Genomic DNA, 14,807 nt, shown 5'->3' on the forward strand with positions numbered 1-14,807 from the left:
GGCAGAACTGAGTGGCCACAGAGCCCGCAGAGCCCAACGTATTCATTAACTGGCCCTTTACAGAGCACAGCTGTCTGGTTATAATGTGCAATTTGTTAACAAATTAAGAGCAACATTTAAAAGAGCCAATCATCAATCCTTCAAGGACGTCCCTGGCAGTCCAGTGGTTAAGACTCCACGGTTTCACTGCAAGAGGCTTGGGTTTGATCCCTGGCCGCGAAACTAGGATCCCACATGCCACACAGCTGAGTACAAAGATAAATAAAAGTTCAAAAAACAAAAGGAAAAAAAAAGTGATCCTTCAAGACATGTGTGATTATCTCACAGCACAGAACATTGAAAAAATATGGCTCTATATAACGAGGGACTCCAAAGCAAAGTTTTTTATACTGTCCTCCAGCACCAGAGAGAGAGATCTTAAAGACGAATATTTCAGAACGTGCTTGCGTGCTCAGCTGTGTCCGACTCAACAAAACCTCAAATTTATCATCTCTACTCTCACCACAGTAAAAAAAAAAAAAAAAAAAAGAACAGTCACATTTTAGCAAGTAAAATCTATATAAAATAATCCAAACTTGGGGGGTGGGGGGACACCACCACCTAACTCTGTACCCTGCCCTGCCCTACTTCACCACCCCCTATGCTTCCTCAGAGCACCCAGTCAGACCTCCAAGGCCTTCCACCATAGCATTCCGCTCCATTTCCTCAGGGCGTTTCCCTGCAGCTTTATTAGTCATTTCTGACCTTATTTCACTGTTACTAGCAAGAAGGCTGATAACAATAATAATACCCAAACAAATATTACTGTGTGCTAGGCACTGTACTAATTAGTTTACATTCAATATTCATTTCACAGATAAGGAAACTAAGGAACAGAGATGGCATCTAATATGATTACACAGCTGGAAGACTGGGAGCCAGAACTCAGAGTCAGCTATTTTAGATCCTTTGCCCTCTTGCCCTCCACAGGATACTCTGACCTGAGAACAGAGAACGGGTATTATCTGTGAAAACTCCCTTAGTTTAACATAGTATACCTATGATAGGTGCCAAATGCACAGCTGCTGTATCATCTGTGAGTGTAATAATAAACCGAGGACACAAGCTCCACGGTTGCGGGGGTCGGGGATCATTCAAAGGGTGGTGCTTAATCAGAAGGGACTGGGTCTCCTGGAAGGCAGCTGAGGCAGCTGTGAACTGCCCACTGCCCAGAGGCAACAGAAACCCTGTGTATCTCTGTCAACAAAAGGAAACCAGGAGGCACTACCCCTCATCTACAACAACGACAAACACAGCAAAACACCGATTCAGAAGTTAAATGTTTATTCTTTACTGTTTAATTTTTATTGGAGTATAGCTGATTGATTACAATGTTGTATTTATTCTTAACTCTCACGGAGTTCCAGCTATGTTATTGTTGAAACAACTGACACTTAAAATTATGGTCTAGTGGGGCCACCAAAACCCTAAGGCCTCACCCAGGAACTGAGATTTCTCTGCTGCCTACAGGCCCTTTCTCCCACATGACCTAAATTTTCTCTAATATCAATGACCTCCAAAACCATGATTCTCATGAAAGGAAGCGCCAAACAGCCAACGGAGTCAATACTTGTCAATGTTCCTCCCACCATTGCCTCATCTGGAGAATGAAAGCCCAGGCTTCACCAAGATCCAGCCAGTGTCTCCTGACCAAGCCTCACTGGACAGTGCAAGCCAGCCCGGCATGTGCCTCAGTGGCCAGTACAACTGCCGCCTCACCTGCCCCGCTCAGGGTCTCAGGGCGCCACGCGTTCTCAGGCAAGCACCCCTTCTCGTCAGTGTCTCCAATTCACTGCATTAGTGTTTAGATTTACATACAAGTACAGGAAACTTTAGGCTCTCACTAGCGATCCACATAGCTTTCTCCAGGTCTGACTCAACATTCAGTCATACTTTTATTTCTGCAGTCTTTTTACTTTTCTGCAACCTTTTTCATGCTGCTTCTTACTGTTTCAAAAAAAAAAAAAAAAACCCAATCTCATTCATCTTTCCTTTGGGCCCCCAGATTTCATGGCAGTCAGCCTCTGGGACACACAGACCATTCCAAGTTAATACACACTCCCTCTGTAAGAAATTCTGGAATTAATAATACCCTTTCTCCAGAGTTGCCGAGAAGTATAAAATCAGAGTCTCTTTGTATCAGGAAAGATGTTCATAATCTATTCGAATCTATTTATATAAAATCAGTCGACTGTGGAGTCTTCACTAATACTTAATAATAAAGCTGGTCAACACCAGCCAGCAGAAGTGAGAAGTAGTAAACCGCCTCTACTCGGATCTTTGTGAGCCTGAGACACAAAAGCATCCCAGTTAAGGTGGGAAGCCTCTCCAGTCCCGCCAAGGTTCCCTTTCACTGGCTTCTTTACCACCCAGCCAATCTACCTGACATGCAGATGTCAGTTCATAAACATCCAAAACGTGAAACAAACTGGGCATTGATCCGACTAGTAACTCTCTCTCCTCCCAGTAAAGAAAAATAAAGGGGGAGGGAGGAAGAAAGGGGGTTCCCATGGCAACTAAATCTAAGCCAAAGTCAAAAGGCCACAAAAACAAATCTCCAGTCACCTCAATCCAGACTGCAGCAAGAAAAAAACCCATTCTCACTGGAAGCACCGTGGATTTCAAGGACACTCAAGACATTTAGCATGAATCTACACCAAGCCTCTGATCAGTAGGGAAAATGAGCTTTTCAAGTTTGATCAAGTCACAGCCAACATCTATGGAGCAAAAGACAACACAGGTCAATCCTATCTGTCATTACAAAACAGCTTCACCAGCACTGCTGCTGCTGCTAAGTCACTTCAGTCGTGTCCGACTCTGCACGACCCCAAAGATGGCAGCCCACCAGGCTCCACCGTCCCTGGGATTCTCCAGCCAAGAACACAGGAAGAATAACAGCATTGCTTTTTAAGACAAACCAAACCAAAGAGGGAAGTGGAAGTTAACTATTTAATACCTATGAGAAACAAAGGTGTAACTACTTCACTCTTTGACAACAGACTTTAACCATTACAAGCCCCTTCCTTGAAGCCTCTAGGGCCTCTCACGGGAGTCTGCTTGCTCACGCCACACTACTCAGTTCCCAAGCTGAGCTGCCTCAACACACAGGACGTCCCTTGTCAGCGCTGCCTCCCCTCAAGGCGGCAGGTCCTCAAGTGCCTGTTCACGAGTGAATCCCTGATACTGTTCCTGACAGAGTAAGGGTTCAATATATTTGCTGATCAAACAAATGTAGATAGCAACATTCCTGGCTTTTCTGTGAATGATCCCATTATCTCCCTGGTAATGCTCTGTCCCCACCACCTCCGTGCCACAGCACTGCACTGGGTTTAGGGCAGCCAAGAGTGGCGGAGACGCGTACGATACTATATGACATCTCTTATGTGCAATTTAAAAACAATTCAAATGAATATACATGCAAAACAGAAACAGACAGGTTTAGAGGCTTCCCTGGTGGCTCCCTGATAAAGAACCTGCCTGCAATGCAGGAGATGTGGGTTCAGTCCTGGCTCAGGACAATCCCCTGGAGAAGGAAATGGCAGCCCACTCCAGGATTCTTGCCCAGAGAACCCCATGGACAGGGAAGCCTGGCAGGCTACAGTCCATGGGGTCTCAAACAGTCGGACATGACTTAGCAACTACTCACACAGAAGAAATAGACCGTGGAGTGGTCACCTGTCATTCTCAGCATCTCAGTGAAAGTCGCTCAGTGGCGCCGACTCTCTGCGAACCCACGGACACATAGCCATAGGCCAAATTTCAGGACGAAGGAGTAGATCTCCTGGATCTCCCTTTTATACGTCCAGACTTCTAACGTTCAGTTGGCAAAAATCTGTAGTTTTATAGTAACATTCATCCCACTCAATACATTAGGATCATCCGTATTCTAAGGATGTGAGAGAAAAGGATTTCTCTTTCACTGCACTTCATCTCCCCAGAGGGAAAAACACTTGCCCGCTCCGGTTAGAGTTCAGGGTTCGGGCAAGCCCCCTGTGGTAGCAAGCAAGGGTCACCGTGTTAAAAGATTAGCATTCAATCTGCCTCTCTCCTGCCTTGCAAAGGGCAGATTTGGCAAACCAATCCAGGGCTCTCTCTCTGAAAACAGGCCTTCATTAAAATAATAGTAATAATGAAGCTGGCATCTAAAACCAGAATTGACAGCTGACTGACAGGATGAGGGAAAAAATGACAAAACTCAAAAATCACAGCACGATAAGGTCATTTAGCACAGCTGTTAAGAGCCCTGAACACCTCAAAGTTTCAGCACAATATGTTGATGGATTCTCATGAAGCAAGAGGAAAAAAAAAGTTTCTCACTTCATAAAATAATCACTTAAAAAAATGTTTTTTAAAGTTCAGTCTTCAGGCACCTAAAAATAATGTATGTATACCATCTTTCCCCATTACTGTCATGTCCAAGTAGGATCGAGGCATAGACAAAGCTCACAGGTAACAGACCCACACGTAGCTCCTAAAATCTGTGGTCTAGTGGTTCCAGAACCTAGTTGCACATCAGTATTACTTGGGAGCTTTTAAAACCATTCTCACTCTCACCACACATTTACAGAACAGTCTTGAAAAGTACTCCAAATGACCGCAAAGCAGGTCAGGTGAGCGCCTGTCTAGAGCGGGGGTTTCCCGCCCCCAGCACTACTGGCAGCTGGGACTGGCTGCGTTCTGGGGGGGGGGCCTGCCACCTTGGCACCACAGGGTGCTGCACAGCTGCATCCCCAGCCTCCGCCCTCTAGAAGCACTGCCCAGCCCCACAGATGTGACAGGCAAAATTTACTTCTCCAGACATCACCAGATGGTTCTTGGGGGCAAAATCCGCCCCCTCAAGTTGAGAACTACTGCTCTAGAGTAAATAAAAAACAGTCATCTGAGGCTCCTTTAAGAAGGGAAAAAAATAAGAAAACTTCTTAAAGCCAAGGTGTCAGGTCTATTTTTTCCATCCAGCTCACCTAAGAAAAAGTAGTCAACTCCACTCGGCCACACCAGGGCTCAGATCTTGACTTATGAGAACCAACCACAGCCTCTTGTGCTTTGTACGTAAATAAACTCAGTGCTGAGTTTTAATTGAGCAGATGGTTACAAGAACTTCACTGTCACTACCATTCTTAACCATTCTGTATCAGTAAGAAAGCATTGTAAAATTTTAGACGAATATATGCTCAGGCTGCCTCTCAAATATCCCATATATAAAACCACAAGATTCAAGTTTATCAAAGAAGCAAACTAAATACCAATCCTGACAAATACTGTTTTAAGGAAGATGTCTTATCTGTAGTAAGCACATTATCTCTGTACCACATCAGTGCCAAAATTTATTTCAAAGAGACTAAGCAAACCTCACCCTGTCAGGCCGTAATTTCATCACTATTCATTTTCTGTCCAGTTATGGTCCGATTCTCAAACTGCCAGGCAGTTAATTGAAATCAGCAAGTTTTGTTCTGCTACACTGTACACAAAAGCTAGTTTTCTATTCTAAAACAATCTTCTTCCCGTTTTTCAGTAAGTTACACCAGCAAGATGTTCAACTCTACTTAAGACAGAGTCTATCAAAGTAACATTTCCCAGGGCAACAAAGCAAGCCAGGTTCCAAGCAGGTAATTCCAGGGGAAGGACAAGCCTGGTCTCAAGCAGCAGGGAGAAGATCACAGGGCAGGAATCAATAGACTCTGAGTAGATGCGTGAGTGGATGGCATTGTTAGATATTCTAGACTCCGATCAAACGTAACTGAAATGCAAAATAACTTCGAAAGCATCCACCAGGACAACAGTTATTTCCCAAACTAGCTTCACTGAAGAATATTTCAACACACAGTAACCTTTCAAACCTCAATAAGAACCCAGGAGCACACTATGAAACTCTGGAGTTACTACTGATTTGGGGGCCAATCACACGCAATAAGCGGTATTCAAAAGCACAGGAGGAACAGAATCTGACGTGAGCTCCTGGTGGGCTTTTATTTAACCATCTCTTCAACAAGCCAGTCTGAGACACCACCACTAATGACTCCAGAAAACGTCTGTAAACGTAATCAATCCTCAGCCACCCTCTCCTGGGTGGTTCTCAGCCGGAAAGACTCTTAAAAACACTTTAGAGCTTTCTAAAGACAGTCACCAAAAGCCAGGACTTAGACACTCATGTGACTTCCCAATACTATCTAAACATTTAAAAATCAAATCCAAATTAATAACAGCCACTAATTACTAAGCGGATTCCTCAGGCCAGGCACCGTTTCTAGCTGCTTTACACATTATTAACTCATTTCCTCCCGACAGACTTCTGAGGCAGACACTGCTGTTATTCCCGTATTACAGAAGCAGCAGAGAGGTTGAGGGACTTGCCCAAGGTCACAGCGCCAGAAAGTGGCGAAGCCAAGATCTGAAAACCACGCCGTCTAACTCGACAGCAAAGGAAGCTCCAACACCACCCCTTAAGTGGATTTTCCAGCGGCTGGAAATCTGGAGCCTCTTTCCCACTTGCTGCCTACCTACAACGTGACCTTGAGGACAAAATCGCAGTCAACTCCACGTTAACAAAACAGCCACATTCACAAGTGCTGTGACGATAAGAGGAAACAAGCCCCAAGCGCCCCTCCCAGAAAAGCAAAACAGAAAAGCTCGATCCGACCCACAGCGAAAATGGGTTAAGTACAGAGATTACACGGAGCTCGGAGGGTGAGATGCCAAGACACACAGGTGCATCCAAGGACTCGTGCTGTCCACCTCCAACCAAGAGTCCAAGTTGTGGTCAGAGCAAGCCGGACCGCAGGAAACCCCTCCAAGGGAGAGGCGAGAGGGCTTCTTTAAGAGGGAGGTACTTGCGGCCAAGAGAAGGACCACCCCCCCCCCCCCCCAGCCTAGCGCATATTCGTCAGGGAGCTTGGGCGACCAGGACTGAGCTGGAGTCGCAACCCTGGAGTTAAAAAAAAAAAAAAATCACTCGGAAGGAGGTTTTAAACACTCCGAGCCGGGCGCCGGCGTATCCCGCTGACTCTGCGGCGAAGGAGCAGAAACCCACAGAACTTGTTTCCCGGAGAACCGAGTCCAACAATGGCCTCTTCGCGAGTCTCCGGCGAGCCGCCGCCGCCTCAACTTGACACGCTCCGGGGCCCGCGCCCAGAGAACTTGTCCGGGGCCCGCGGGCGGCGGGCGGTGCTCGCTCGGGGCTGGCGGGCCGGCCGGCGCGGTGCGGGGCCCGGCCGGGTGAGGGGCGCGCCCGGCCGTCCGGCCGGCCGCCCGCCGAGCCAGGCCGCGGACGTCAACCCGGGCGAAAAGTTCGCCGCCCGGCCCGCGGCCCGACTCGGCGGGGGCCCCCGAAGCGGGCGAGCGGGCGGCTGACAGGCGCGGGCGGGGACAGGCCAGGGGAGCCCGGGCACCGCGCCTCCCCGGCGGCCGAGAGGCGAATTCCGGGGGGGAGGGGAGGGGGCCGGGACGCTCCCTCCCCGCGCCGCCGAGGCCGGGCGGAGGGGCCCCGCCGCCGCCGCCCGCGCGCTGCGCACCCAGCGCACCCCGCGCCGCGACCCGCTCCGCCGCGCTCCCCCTCTCATTACCTGGAGGTGCCCGCGACTCGCCGCTAGTTGCGCTCAGGCGGGAAACGCGCTCACCGACACCATCAGCGAAGCGCCCAAAATGGCGGACGTATCAAGCAGGCCTTGAGTTCCCCCCGCCCTCCCTCCGAGCGCCTCGAGGCCAATCACGGACCTGCCCCCGCCCCCGGCTCCACGCTCATTGGCCTTCCTCTCCCGCCCCCTGCCGCCTATTGGATCACCCTGCGGCCCCCGTTGAACCTACTCCGATTGGCTCGCGGACCCCGTCCGTCAAGGGCGAGGGAGCGCATTCTTTTCCCATGGACTTGACGGATCCGGAACCTCTAGGACCCCGGAGTCTGGAGCCAACAAATCAGAAACCGAGGGAAACCTTGTCTGGGTTCCCCCCAACTACGCCATAGCAACAGCAGGGCCTTCTCTTGACGGACGGCTGGGGCCACCAATCCGATGGCCAATGCTTTTTAAAACTAAAGTGAGCCAAGCCAATCATGGCAGTAGGTCTGGGAGCTGCACAAGAACCAATGGGGTAGCGAGACCCGCGGGCAGGCGGGCCCGAGAGCCTGTAGGAAACCGGTGATGACGTGAGCTACCATGTGTTTCGGTGGCGGAAGTTCGGCGAGAGCTGGGGAATTAGCTCAAGTGGTAGAGCGCTCGCTTAGCATGTGAGAGGTAGTGGGATCGATGCCCGCATTCTCCACGGCTGAATTTTATAAAGTTGGGGAGGGAGCGGGGAGGTTGGCAGTCAGTGTCACTTGTCTCAAAGGTGGAGTTTGTACCAGGAGATGTGAGGACAGGGTGTGCTAGGTACCCCTATCTGTGCACCCCCCTCTGCTAGGGAGGAAAACTGGATGGATTGGGGGTGGTCTTCCTTTTACCTTGCGGAAGAATTTTGCAGAAGCTGCTTCTTCAAATCTAGTGAGCACTCGCTCTGTGCCCCGCCGGCCGGCGTACGCAGGAGCAGAGGGTCCTGGACGTCAGACTCCACCTGAGCAGCACAAGCAAAGCAGGCCAGAGAGCGGTGGTGGTGGTGTTTCTGAGCAGGTGACATTTCCACCCACGGGACACGGAGGACAGCGCCGCGGGGCTCAGTGCGGGTTGGCGAGGGTTCCGGGCAGGGAGACTGTGGCAGGTGTCTCTGGGGGCACTGGCGTGGTCAGGGATGATCACTCCGGCTCACGGAGCGGAGGCAGGCTTTTACTTGGGGCTTCCCCCAGCTACCTCCCAGAGTCCAGGCCTGAGCAAAGTGACAGGGCTTGGCCCCGGGTCTGCCTTGCTAGTGCTTCCCTCTGCACCCCTTTGCCTCGGCCCCAGCTGGCCCTCCACCTCCCTGACTCAGATTCTCTGCGCGCCCCACCCCCACCCCCGGGCCAAATGGCAGGGAGAAGAGAGCCCAGCTTGAACTGGGTCAACCCTGGTGGGCTACAATCCATAGGGTCGCAAAGAGTCGGACACTACCGAAGAGACTTACACACACGTAGTGCCTGGGGAGCTGGGTCTCCGGTGCAGACATGCCAGTCGGTCCCCCAGCTCCCCACTTCGGCAAACCCACAGCTGGAAGCCAACTCAGAAAGACTTCACTGCTGGGGAATCATCATCCCCATTTTACCCGTTAATTAACTGAGGCCCAGAAGGAATTTACACATCATATTGGCTGAGAAGGCAATGGCACCCCACTCCAGTACTCTTCCCTGGAAAATCCCATGGATGGAGGAACCTGGTAGGCTGCAGTCCATGGGGTTGCTACGAGTCGGATACAACTGAGCGACTTCCCTTTCACTTTTCACTTTCATGCATTGGAGAAGGAAATGGCAACCCACTCCAGTGTTCTTGCCTGGAGAATCCCAGGGACGGGGGAGCCTGGTGGACTGCCATCTATGGGGTCGCACAGAGTCGGACACGACTGAAGCGACTTAGCAGCAGCAGCAGCATTGGCTGAGCGACCTTGGTTGGGTAATCTAACCCCTCTAAGTCTCCAGGAAGAAACTGATGCTGAAGGTGAAGCTCCAATACTTTGGCCACCCGATGCAAAGAACCGACTCATTGGAGAAGACCCTGATGCTGGGAAAGATTGAGGGCAGGAGGAGAAGGGGAGGACAGAGGACGAGAATGGTTGGACCGCATCACTGACTCAATGGACGTGAGTTTGATAAAGCTCCAGGAGACAGTGAAGAACAGGAAAGCCTGGTGTGCTGCAGCAACTGAACAACAGCTAAATCTGCAGATCTTATCTGTAAAGTACCAGTGATTGTAGATAATGGTGACACCGCCTGTGTCCATGCCCTGAAGGGTATTGGGCCTCTAGAGTGGCAGCAACCAAGGATGGATATTACTTGCCTGATCCTACTGTTCAGAGAGGCTCGGAGCCTTGCCCAAAGCCCTACAGCTAGTGAAGAATTCATTTCAAGATTGAAGCCAGGGAATTCCCTGGCAGTTCAGTGGTCAGGATTCTGTACTTTGACTACTGAGGGCAAAGTTTCAATCTCTAATCTGGGAACTAAGATCCCACAAAAAAGATTGCAACAAGTTCAAAATATATGCAGAGGGTTAGGGAGATCTATATACAGATAACCTGGGTGGGCGGGGGAGAAGCAGGGAACTGCAGAAGCATGTCTGGGGGAAAGAATGGGAGGGAGGGACTCATGGCAGCTTTGGAGGATAAGCAAAGGAAAAACTTCAGAGCAACAGAGGGCAAATTCAGGGCTGGTCGTACTTTAGAAAGGATGGTTTGGATTTAGAGCAGCAAGGCTGTGCTCTGTGAGTAATGCTGGACCAGAGAGGCTTGCACTGGAGCACAGGAGAGGCTGCAGGCAACCCCAGGACAGTAAAAGCACTCTATACAATGTGATGCTTTCAGTAACAGTAAGACGGACCACGTGCTCTTGAGCAGGACTGAAAATGCAGCTTTCTATTTCTAGACCCATTGGAGCAGAAGCTTCATGAGGTTAGTTTTTCCTTTATTTGCTGCTATACCACAGAGGCTTCCCTGGGGGCTCAGATGGTAAAGGATCTGCCTGCAACATCGGAGATGTGGGCTTGATCCCTGGGTTGAGAAGATCCCCTGGAGAAGGGAATAGCTACCCACTCCAGTTTTCTTGCTGGGAGAATTCCATGGACAGAGGGGCCTGGTGGGCTACAGTCCATGGGGTCCCAAAGAGTCAGACGGATGAGTCACTAACACTTTCACTCTCTTTTCACCCCAGTACCTAGTACTTAGCACACAGTGAACTGAATTGAAAGTTGCTCAGTCATGTCTGACTCTTTGCAACCCCATGGACTGTACATGGAATTCTCCAGGCCAGAATACTGGAATCTTCCCAAGATCCCAATACTGGGGACCTTCCCAACCCAGGGATCAAACTCAGGTTGCCCACATTGCAAGAGGATTCTTTACCAGCTCAATAGATGCTCAGGAAATACTTGTTCATTTCATTAAAAACTCTTTTTAGAGAGTTCCCTGGTGGTCCAGTGGTTAAGACTCCACCTTCCAATGCAGGGTTAGTGGGTTCAATCCCTGGTCAGGGAACTAAGGTCCTCCTACATGCTGCTCGGGGTGGCCAAAATTTTTTTTTAAAAAAACAACTCTTTAAAGACCTCCTGACCTTTCTGATTGACCAGATTTTCTGAGAATTGTCCTTGGTGTGACCCTTCTCTGCAGCTGGGACCGCCTCCTTCTTCCAATGTTACCTTCTATCTGGTGAGGAAGTCTTAAGCCTATTTATCTCCTGCCCTTCCTTTCCAAATAATCCAGCACAAAGCCTTCATCCTATTCAATCCGGTCTGTTTCTTGCATATGCATGTCCCTATTCCGGTCTTCTGGCGCAAGTCAGTGTGGTTTTTGACAGGGGTTGGTGCCTCAGAGGGACACCTCTGAGTGTGTGGGTAGGAGGGGGCAACCAGGGCTGGAACTGCTCTCCTGTGGAGGAGTTGGCCCAGCCACCCACTGATACCCGAATCCCTTTACTCATTCAACATCAAAGGACTTGCTGGTACCTGCTTCAGACTCTTCCATCCCAGACTCAGGTGGATCACAGAGCCATATGCACTATAATTAAATGAAATAATGCAGTCCCTCACCTAACACAAGTGGGCACCCAAAGTCTCCATTTATGATGAGCTCCTAGCCTAACTAGAAGGGTTGAAGTCAGGGAGAACTTCCTGGAAAAGGAGGCATCTGAGTTCAGCCTATGTCCTGAGGACCACGGGGAGCCACTGACAGGCTTCACGGACGACAGTGATTTCAAAGTTCTGCATTGGCCTCACCATCATAAAACTTCTAGATTTCTCAGATCACCACCTTCCCCTTTTTCTCCCTAATCCCTTTGTAATTTGATTTTTCATATTTCAATTTTCAATCCATCTCGACTTTTCAAAAAACTATATGAAAAATTTCACACATACTCAACTGTAGAGAGGAAAGTATAATGAACACACATGTGCCCATCACCCAGCTATGACTCCTTAACTTTGGGGAACAGACAGAGCTGCCATCTTTTAATCCTATCAAGTAATGATTTTTTAAAATATTATTTACTATTACTGTGATTTTATGAAAGAAAGGACATTTCAGACTTCCCTGGTGGCACACTGGATAGGAATTCGCCTGCCAGTGCAGGAGACGTAGGTCTGATCCCCGGTCCAGGACGATTCCATGTGCCTCGGAGCAACTGAGCCTATGCACCGCAAGTACTGAGCCTGTGTACTGCAACTGCCGAAGCCCGTGTGCCCTGAGAGCTGCACACGGAAACTACAGAGCGTGTGCTCTGCAGCCAGAGAAGCCGCTGCAGTGAGAAGCCGTGCACCACAAGTAGAGGGCGGCCCCCACTCTGCAACTGGAGAAAGCGCGTGTGCAGCAACCAGACCCAAGGCAACTGCAAAAGAAAGGAAAAGGAAGGAAGGACATTTTAATACACTCAGAAAAGACCAGCTCAGGATAAAGCAAAGGCCTGAAATGGAATGAGCTTGCCTTGAGAACAAAGATCCACATTGTCTTTCCTTCTGTTAGGTCACCAGGGCTCAGTCCTGATCCGAGGGGTGGAATGGGGCTGCCCTGGCAGGAGACATGCCCTGGGAGGCCCCGAGCCAGTGCTGGGGGGTTCCTGGGTGGTCGGGCTAAGACATGCTGAGGCTGGAGAAAAGGGGGCAACTAGGGAACTCCAGGGGTATGTGAAGGTGGGTCCACTTTCAGATGGAAATTTAACTTGTCTCTTTTCCTTTTCTTCACTGCATTAAGATTCAGTCCGCGTTGGGGGGGCCGGGGTGGCGGTCGTCGGGGTTTGAGTATTTCCCTTCCCATCAAAGGACTTGGTAGGAAGGAGAACCACTAGGATTACTAGTACTGAGGGTCACCATTGAGCTTGCCGGGAAAGAAAAGAGAAGACAGCCTTTGAGTGAAGAGGGAGAGGCCGAGAAGTGGAGATCTGGGAGAGGAGCCAGTATGGGGATTGCTTGGTGGGACCCCAGCTGCCTTCTCCGAGGGTGCAGTCCAACAGGGGGCCCCAGCGCTGGAGGCACCAGAGGAGGAGCACTGCAGGGCCAAGCGGGATCCAGGCCCACCCAGCTCAGCAACCACCCGGGCTTCTCAGGGGCAGAACCCCCTCCGCTGCCCGCATCCTGGTTCCCAGCGCTGGAGGCACCAGAGGAGGAGCACTGCAGGGCCAAGCGGGATCCAGGCCCACCCAGCTCAGCAACCACCCGGGCTTCTCAGGGGCAGAACCCCCTCCACTGCCCGCATCCTGGTTCCCAGCGTGTGGACGTGCCCAAGATCTGGGCACATGGCTTTTGTTCAACTACCCAGGGCAGCTGTAGACCCTGGGCAGGGAAGAGCTCCCACACCCATCCCAGGGTTGGACGCAGGCTGAGCTGAACAAATGGATCCCTTCTGATGGGGTCGGTAGGGAGGGAGCCCACTACCTGAGGGAGACCCCACAGGGCTCCGGAAGGGATGGCAGAGCCTTGGGAGGTAGTGGGTGACAGTGCGGAGGGAGAGGGTTTAAAGGGAAGGTGGATGCCCTTCTGGCCACATTGAGCAGCACCCAGGAGTCAGTTGGTAACATTTCCTGGATAAAGGAAGAGTTCAAGAAATGAATGAAAAAAAAATCTCTTTACTTCTTTTCCCCCAAGCCTTGGTTTCCTCAACGACAAGTTGGGGATACCATTTACCTCGCTGGGCTGTTGTGAAGTTTAAATGAAATAAGCCAGTTAACTTCATCCCCTCGCTGAAGACACAGATTAGATATCACCTCCTCCAGGAAACCCTCCCTGCCTTCCTGCCTATAGGCCCCAGGATGTCTCAGAATTGTGCTTTCCACAACTTAGGAAGCTGCCTGTGTTACTAATTTTGAGCACCTTTAAGGGAAGGGTCCCATCTGGCTACTGTCTGGGTCCTCCAGCGTGGGACTGACATGCAGAGCTCTGCACACAGCAGCTGCTGGCTGAAGGCTGACAGATTTACTTGGCACATGGTAGGAGGCCAGAGGGTTGACCCTACTCCACCAGCTGACCTTGCATGGCAGGAACGGGTCTAGCGGCAGGCACCCTCGGGCTCCTAGGCCACGCAACGGCTCTATCTGGGGGCCTGCAGGAGAGGGAGGGGAGGACCTCAGAGGGTGGTTCGCCCCTTCTGTCGATGCACACAGCCCAGCCACTCCCCCCACCCCGACCCCGCTGCCAGATCCCTGGCGAATCTGGCAGGAGGGGGTCTCCCCCATGAGGCAGCCGCTCCCCCCTCCCCCACTGGCCGCCCACATTGCCATGCTAAGTCACTTTAGATGTGTCCCACTCTGTGCGACCCCACAGACAGCAGCCCACCAGGCTCCCATCCCTGAGATTCTCCAGGCGAGAATACTGGAGTGGGTTGCCATGCCCTCCTCTGGGGGATCTTCCAGACCCAGAGGTCAGGCACGTATCTCTTAAGTCTCCTGCGTTGGCAGGTGGGTTCTCTGCCACCTGAGAAGCCCCGCCTGCATGGAGACAGGTGCTTTAATGAGCACCTCAGGGCACGGGGCCGAATGTTAGGAACCCTGAGCCTCCGCAGGCAGCTCTGTGGACAGGAGATCCAACTTGGGCCTGGGAGCAGCTGGTCCTTAGCGCTGCGACCTTGAGGAAGTATGTCACCTCTCCCATGACCAAGGACCTGCCGCTTGCCAGGCCCCGACTGGGCAAGGCTTATCTCACAGAAGCCTTACTCTAGTCCCAGAGGCAGGCGACAGCACC

The 14,807-nt window shown here is 51.1% G+C and overlaps 1 protein-coding gene across 40 annotated transcripts in view; it reads right to left on the minus strand.

Moving 5' to 3' along the window:
* The window catches only part of PPP6R3 (protein phosphatase 6 regulatory subunit 3), a 125,129-nt gene extending 117,455 nt beyond the window's left edge, over positions 1–7,674 (minus strand). For 35 of the 40 annotated variants that reach the window (XM_086385276.1, XM_086385271.1, XM_086385265.1 and 32 more), the window contains exon 1: positions 7,599–7,674. The gene's annotated coding sequence lies outside the window, so the exon portion shown is untranslated. Of the gene's footprint in view, positions 1–6,709; positions 7,154–7,598 lie in introns of those variants that run through there. The other 5 variants (XM_086385243.1, XM_086385260.1, XM_086385241.1 and 2 more) reach the window with 2 other exon arrangements.
* Between the last annotated feature and the right edge of the window lie 7,133 nt (positions 7,675–14,807).

This window comes from Bos grunniens, chromosome 29, assembly GCF_055505025.1.
Source record: "Bos grunniens cultivar Pamir isolate PY7600 chromosome 29, Bosgru_T2T1.0, whole genome shotgun sequence".
NCBI classification, from domain to species: domain Eukaryota; kingdom Metazoa; phylum Chordata; class Mammalia; order Artiodactyla; family Bovidae; genus Bos; species Bos grunniens.